Source organism: Bidens hawaiensis, unplaced genomic scaffold (genome assembly GCF_021521415.1).
Source record: "Bidens hawaiensis isolate Kalapana, Puna unplaced genomic scaffold, B.hawaiensis_p1.1 tig00021377_1, whole genome shotgun sequence".
NCBI classification, from domain to species: domain Eukaryota; kingdom Viridiplantae; phylum Streptophyta; class Magnoliopsida; order Asterales; family Asteraceae; genus Bidens; species Bidens hawaiensis.
This window is the reverse complement of record NW_027493319.1, coordinates 156,839-164,747: the sequence shown is the minus strand read 5'-3', so window position 1 is coordinate 164,747 and position 7,909 is coordinate 156,839. Positions and strand designations below refer to the sequence as shown.

At 32.0% G+C, this 7,909-nt stretch overlaps 1 non-coding gene across 1 annotated transcript; it reads left to right on the top strand.

Moving 5' to 3' along the window:
• Positions 1-1,166: 1,166 nt before the first annotated feature.
• Positions 1,167-1,240, top strand: TRNAI-AAU (transfer RNA isoleucine (anticodon AAU)). The gene has a single exon. It is a non-coding gene; the product is annotated as a tRNA-Ile (tRNA).
• Positions 1,241-7,909: the final 6,669 nt, after the last annotated feature.

Sequence of the window (7,909 nt, the reverse complement as noted above, 5' to 3'; positions counted from 1 at the left end):
ATAACCCATAACCATTTAAGTCAATCTTGATAACTAAAAAAAATATGAGATTGGCACTTTCGCAGCATTGACAGGCTCCACGGGTCCAGTGTGGTATAGTGCTCCATCATTAGCATCTCCGAAACATATGTGCATTATGGTTATTTTCTTTTATTCACTTTCAATGCCTCTTATGTTTGATTAAAATAAGGATTTTATAGTTTTTTAACTTATATTTGTAGTATAATGTGTGAAATTGGTGTATCAATGTGTGTTTTAGGGTTTAAATCATTAATATATAGCGATATTTAAAAAGAAAAGTGAAGGACTTGAATCTTCAACTTACACGTGAATATGCTGATTATTTGGACAATCTTCCTTTCCTTCATATTTGGCCAAAAGAAAACCAAATTCTTCTTTTCATCCAAATCAACCAAATGATATTACGAGGACATACTTACTTTAAGGGTCATATCAACCTAAATGTCATATTTTTCCACTAACCACGTTTGGCAAGCAATCCTAGAATTTAAGATATTTTAGAGTTGGTTTGGTCACAAGTCCGGGTTTGAGAATTGGTTAGAGTTAATGTTTTCATCAATTGCGCATATTTTTTGTGTTGCTATTTGTTTAAAAAATGAAACTTCACATAGGGCAAATTTAATGAAATTCTATTAATGGCTTTCAATATCGGGTATATTTTTTTATGGATTTTTTTTCATTTTAATTTGATTCTTTTTATTTTTATTATGTGACTCGACTTGAACCGCTTGACTAGACCACGCAGAAAAACCAAAACATTAGTGATAGACAATCGATCGTTTGTCCCTCGAATATTTCTTAACCCCGAATGAAAAAGTCTTAACTACGCCACTGATCATAAGTCATAACAACCAAACATCCAAGACAAAATGACTACCATTTTGTGTTTCTATACATATACCCGATTAACTTATAACTATATGTATTTACATATGTTCATGTGACCTGGGAATTAACCCAACTTTGTTTACTATATTTTATAAGTCATCACTGTTAACACGATTTAATCTAGTGCAATTTTTTCCCTATACCTTTATACTTATCTAAAGGTCGTGAATAATACATATCTCTACGTAAAAAGATGCTAAAAGTATTTATATAAAATGGCTGGTAATCAAAAAAAGCTTTCGATCTTTAAACATCAAGGCCTATTAGCTCAGTTGGTTAGAGCGTCGTGCTAATAACGCGAAGGTCGCAGGTTCGAGACCTGCATGGGCCATGATTTTTTCCATCCTTTACTTTCTCTTTTGGGCCACTTTTAAAAATTGTAATTTATATCCTTTACAGTTTGGGCCACCTTTTTTTAAGTTGTAAATTGTAATCATGGTTTCTTCTTATTTAATAATCGTTTTGACACATTCATATTTTTGTGAGGTTTTAAACAAAATTGCGTTTCAAAACAAACAGATTCATATACCGGAGATTAAATTAAGCACGGTAGAGATTCATAATGATTCAAAAGTAAGTTTGAACGATCTATACTCATATAAAGAAGTTGCTACATGTCATATGTGATTTGGATAATCGAAATTCGTTGACCTGGTGGTAAGAAATGAGAAACTCGGGGCTCTTTTGAAAATGAAATCACGATCCAAATTCAACCAAACATTGAATTGTTTATTTTAAATTCCTAAATTTTATAATTTAAAAAGTTAAATTTTGGCGGCGTGTTCATTAAGAAAGTTCATGTTCGTTAATGAACTTGCTCTTTTTTGTTCGTTCATTAGACAGTTACATATTGCTTGGTTCTAAATTTTAATCATGATTATGATTTAATGAATGATAAACCAATTAGTGTTACTAATAATTCATAATTAATTTAACCGGATATACAAACACATATAAACAAATGAACATAAACTAACGAACATAATCCAACGCACGTAAATGAATGACAAGACATGTTTAACGAATTAGTATATTTCCAAATATAACTTATACATCATGTATTTGTTTTGTACAAGATAAGTTATTCGTGAACCGAGCCAACTTCACTAATGTAATTTGCATTTCCAAATTAGTAAACATTCATGATAGAAAAAGATATAAGAGATTCAATAGACTCTCGGTGTATATTTGTTTACGAAGAACGGGGATTTAACCATGTAGATAAGATTAGAGGTGGCAATTTGTATGGGTTGGGTTGGGTTGGATTTGGGTGATGGGTCAGGATGAGTTTAGGTCAGGATGGGTATAGGTTAGGATGAATTTTTTTAAACAAAGGTTAGGATGGATAAATGTCAAGATGAGTTAAGTTAATCCAACATGTCCCATGTAAAAGTTAAAATACAAAGAGTTTCAAAAAGTCCTCAAAATATTAAAAAAAAATAATAACTCAAAAATATAAATAAAAACAAAAAATGTAAAACAACTAAAATGTTTCCCCCGTCATCCTGGCTCATTAAAAAAAATAAAAATAAAAAACCGAGAAATTTTGGTTTAGCTTTAAGGTTTTGTTTAACTCTTAGGTTTCGGTCTTTTCAGTTACTTTGTTTTGTTTTGGTCGGTTTTTTCATTTTCATTTAAATTCAGGTTCGGTTAATATTTTTCGTTTTGGTCGGTTTTTTTTGTTTCTGTGTTGTTTCGTTTTAGTCAGTTTTTTCGGTTTCATTTCATTTTGATTCATTTTGTTTTGTTTTGGACGGCTACGTTTAAGCTTTTTGTTTCATTTTGGCAAGATTTTCGGTTGCACTTCACTTTTTTTTTGTTTCATTTTGGTCAGTTTTCCGATTTCATATCTCGGTTTTTTTGTATCGTTTTGGTCGTTTTTCTATTTCCTTTCAGTTTCGTTTCAGTTTTTTTTGTTTCGTTTTGATCGGTTCGGTGTTTTTGATTCATTTTGGTAAAGCTTTTCAATTGCATTTAGCTTTTATCTTTGTTTCCTTTTGGTCAGTTTTTCAATTTCATTTCGGTTTTTTTGTTTTGTTTTGGTCGTTTTTCTATTTCGGTTCAGTTTCGTTTTGTTTTGGTCAGCTTTTCGGTTTCATATCGTTTTTTTGTTTCGTTTTGGTCGTTTTTCTATTTCTGTTCAGTTTCGTTTTTTTTATTTCGTTTTGGTCAGCTTTTCAGTTTCATATCGTTTTTTGTTTTGATTAAGTTTCGTTTTGATTTTTTTGTTTCGTTTTCGTCAGCTTTTCTGTTTCATATTGTTTTTTTGTTTCGTTTTGGTCGTTTTTCTATTTTGGTTTAGTTTCATTTTGTTTTTTTTTGTTTCGTTTTTGTCAGTTCGGGGTTTTTGTTTCGTTTTGGTCGTTTTTTTGTGTTTTGGATTAGTTTTGTTTCGCACGTGATAGTTTGGATATTTTGAATTAGATAAATTTTGGATAACTTGGGTATTTTGTTTTGACCCATTTTAACCTATAAATGAAACTCACTTGTATATTTTCAACCCATCCTGACCTCCTTGAAGAATTTTTTTGATCCATCCTGATTCCTGACCCATTTAACTTTTAAAGTTTATCTATCTTGGCCCAAAACAACCCATTTGGGTTGGGTTCCCTTAGATAAGATAATTGAGATGTGTAAAGTTTATGAAAAAGTTGATATCATTTCCATACAAGTAGTTGACATCAAATTTTTATTCAATAAATTACCATGTTGTAAAGCCCTGTTCCCGGTGCCTCACTTTGGACGTTGGATTTACTCATAAACACAGTTCTACAAATCAGAGTTAATTAAAACTTTCGCAAAATATAAAACTTTCAATAAACATTTCATATCATTTCATAAACTTGTCTTAAACAAACGTATTTTGTCTTTCATAATAAAATGTCATTCATAAATACATCATAAGTCTTCAGATGCCAACTTCTTATTCTTCTGCCTTGTGTCCTCCTCAAGCTAGCTGTCTTATCCTACTCACCTGCGTGCATACTAAAAGTCAGCTACGCTGAGTGAGTTCTAGTTAATCACACAACATACAATACATTCTCGTACATTCACATATACGTTCCGAAGATAAAAATTAATACTTATCCTGCTTATACTTCATACATACATCTATGCAACTCATTTATTACCAACTGCCAATTTATTAAATATCCATAAGAGGACCGTCACTTCATATCCATTTGCTATTGTCCATACGAGGAGCACTATATATTATCCAGAGAAGGAACAATCTGTATATCATCCATAGCGGGAACACTTTGTACTATCCATAGAAGGAACAATTTATATATTATCCATAGAAGGAACACTTTGTACTATCCATAGAAGGAACAACCTATGTATTATCCTTAAAAGGAACATTATATACTATCCATAGAATAAAGACTATATACTTCCATAGAAGAATCAATATTTATTATCCATAGAAGGAGCACATACTTTATTACATATTATCCATTTAAGGAACACCAAGGTCCACAGTCCTTATCTACACTGTCACTATCTATGTACAATAGAAGCTAGAGGGATTTGCCATCTTAACTTACTATGTACCGTTCATAGACATACTCTGGTCTCTTCTTTCTATACACATTCCATTTCATACTTTCATATATACATATATCATACTAGGCATACTACACATTGCCTTCCCTGATGATACGTGCAATATCCGAAGATCGTTCACGCACCGACAAGAATTCCTTCATAACTTCAATATAATAACTATCACATATATCATATATGGCATATACTTACCACTTATGGAAAGTGTATTAACATTTCACATTGAGTATGCACACAGCCCCGAAAACATAACAAGGAAATGAAGCTAGAAACTCACCTGAATCCGGTTCCTTTATGAATTTATAGTAATTCCTTTCTTTAACTGGGCACAACTAACTATATGACAATTATACGTATCTATTAACTAACCCCATACACATCATTTAAGTTTCATCAGTAACTTCTAAGTCTGGACCAATCTAATCAAATGGCAGATTCTATTCGAATGGTCTGTCTATTCGAATAGCAGGTTACATTCGAATAGACTTTCTATTCGAATGCTCTGTCTATTCTAATGGCAGGTTACATTCGAATAGACTTTTCTATTCGAATAGACTTTCTATTCGAATGCTCTATCTATTCGAATGACATGTTACATTCAAATAGACTTATCTATTCCAATAAACTTTCTATTCGAATGCTTGGTTTTAAGCGAGTAGACTCTTCTAATCGAATTAACATTCCATTCGAATGGATCCTCCTTTCGAATCAACCTTCTATTCGAATCACACTTCTATTCGAATGGATCCTCCATTCGAATCATTCTTCTATTCGAATGAACCCACTGTTCGATTCAAAACATTCTATTCGAATGGTCCCCCTTATTCGAATCAAAGGTTTCTGCCTCTTTACCTTTTTTTTCTTTCATTTCTTTCTTTTCTTTCTCTTCAATTCGAATGCCATTCATTTGAATTCTTGCATTCAAATGCCAGTTTTCTATTCGAATACACCAACTATAGGGTATTAACACCTTTATTCTCATTTTCACTTCATATTAACGCCCTTTCTCATATTTTAATATTATATCGCCTCTTAAACGTTTTCCTTTCCATCCTAGACCAAGATCTAGCCCGTTTAGCAATAAAGTTTGAACCTTTATTAGTTTCAAACTCGTTTAAGCTAGATCTAGGGTTTTTACATGAACCGTTCATACTCATTAATTCATTAAGTCTACTTTTAACATCAAGTTTACAATTTTATGGTATAAAAATGCCCAATTTGCCTTAGTACCAAGTCTTAGGGCAAACCGTTCTTAAAAACACAACCTTTATACGTAAAGCACGTACCTTTTGACGTGTTATAGTCTACGAGTTAGCTTCAACGTACACTATGGACTTGTTATTGCTTGCTAAGCTAAAGATCTATTAATATCTAAGTTTGGTTTGGATCTTGGATCTCGACCGTGATATTAGGGAGTGTTTGTGTGTGATTTTGAGTGTGTAAGGAGGCTAGTAGATAAGAATGAGAGATTTTAGTTTTTTAGGGAGGTATAAGGAGTACTTATACTCTCTTAAGCCCATGGACCTAAGGCTCATCACCATCACCATCCCTTATTCCATCTTTTATTAACCAATCCCACACTCTTGTATTTTATTTAACTTAATTAAATATCAACGCACTTTTGAATAAACACAATCCCTTTTTTTTTTATCAAAAGTAGGATGTTACACATGTTTATGACTGATATTTTCTTATTTGTTTCTTCGATTATTATTTTTTAATTATTGTGTTTATAACTGATATTTTCTTATTTGTGTGTTTATTATTACAAAGCTCATGATATAGATAGACAGAAAGGGTTCAAATAAAAGCAATTGTTTTATGAGAATACATTAAAATAAAGCACACCACGTAAACATGACAATATATAATCTAAATATGACATTATACAATTTTTAGAAACTATTAATCTTAAACACTAGTCCTAGATCCAAATGCCTAGATTTATTCTTATGTTTCTCACAAAACTGTGGTATTTTACATTAACCCTACCAATAGACAGACTATGTTACACATAAGAAAACTTACCAACGTAATGTACAATATATCACGAAATGACTAATAAACTTACATAAAACGGGTACCGCGCTGTAAATTATCTCTTCTGCCGCACCACGAGGGTTTTCAACTAATATAGATAAATAAACTTACTTGGGGAGTCCAAAATACTCTATAGCTGATCATGGTCGACTGAGTGCCGATGCATAATCGGGGTAAGCTGAATCAAATGGGTAGTCCTCACAGAATTCTCTTCAATTGCATCACGAATTGAAGGTACGGTGTTGTCCGCATCTTCATTTAAAACAATTTGTTTGAATCGACCTTTCTAAGAAAATTATTGTCTACTGGATGATAATATCAAATTGCATAACTTGTCTTATGTAATTGGTAGGTGCCCTAAACACTCCCTAAGTTCATTAACGGTTTATAGCAAATTACGATTAACACACTCAAATTAAGGATTACGATTGTTTGTAACGGATCATAAGGTTTTCAACCCTGGTGACAAAGTCGTAAGTTCTTGCAAATCATTAGTGAAGAAACATGAATCGCTTTGGGTCGGCTCTGAGTCAATGTTCTCTGGCTATGAAGATGAACACAACCACATCTCGTCTTCTCCGGCCAGTATCATATTTGAAATGCATGAATATCTCGTTAATAAGGGTCATAGATCAGAGTCTCCGGATCACCATCCGACCGACGCTTAAGTCATTATTAGATTCACCATTGTTACATATTTGTATGTATAAGAGAGGACGTGACATTCATAAGGGTAGGGCGGATCGCCCAAAGTAACTAGTCAAATCGGGTTCGGGATCAGATGGGTATGGGTTGGGATGAGCCAATTTAAAAAATTGCTTACTTTGTTAGGATCATCATGGGTTCTAACCAGAATGGGCTAATTTATTTTGGTTCGAGTATGAGCTGACGAGGCACTAAAACTAGCGAGGAAGCTTGTAATCTAAATCTAATATAATCTATTAAAGCAAAACATGTTTTTCACATGACCTTCAAATATCTTATCCACATGGATTCCAACTAATCAGTTTCCATTTATACATATTCCATTCACCTAATTAACTAATTATTTAATTACCGTTCATTCAATTTAATAATTTTTTATGTTAAAATGATATAAAATCTAATGCATTTATTATTATTTTATATTTATTAATTAGCTCAATTAAATCAGTTATGACTTTCTTAAAATTATATAATTAACAATTTCTAATTACCTCAATGTGAATGACATATTTGAAGGTCATGTGGAAAACATGTGTTGCTTTAGATACATCTTATAATTGTAATTGTTTCATATGCTATAACATATACTTCATTTTTAATTTCACATATAACTTGTATCGAATATGCAAACTTTTTTTATTGACGTTATATCATTTTTCTGTCCGTGTAATACAAAGGTTACTAACCT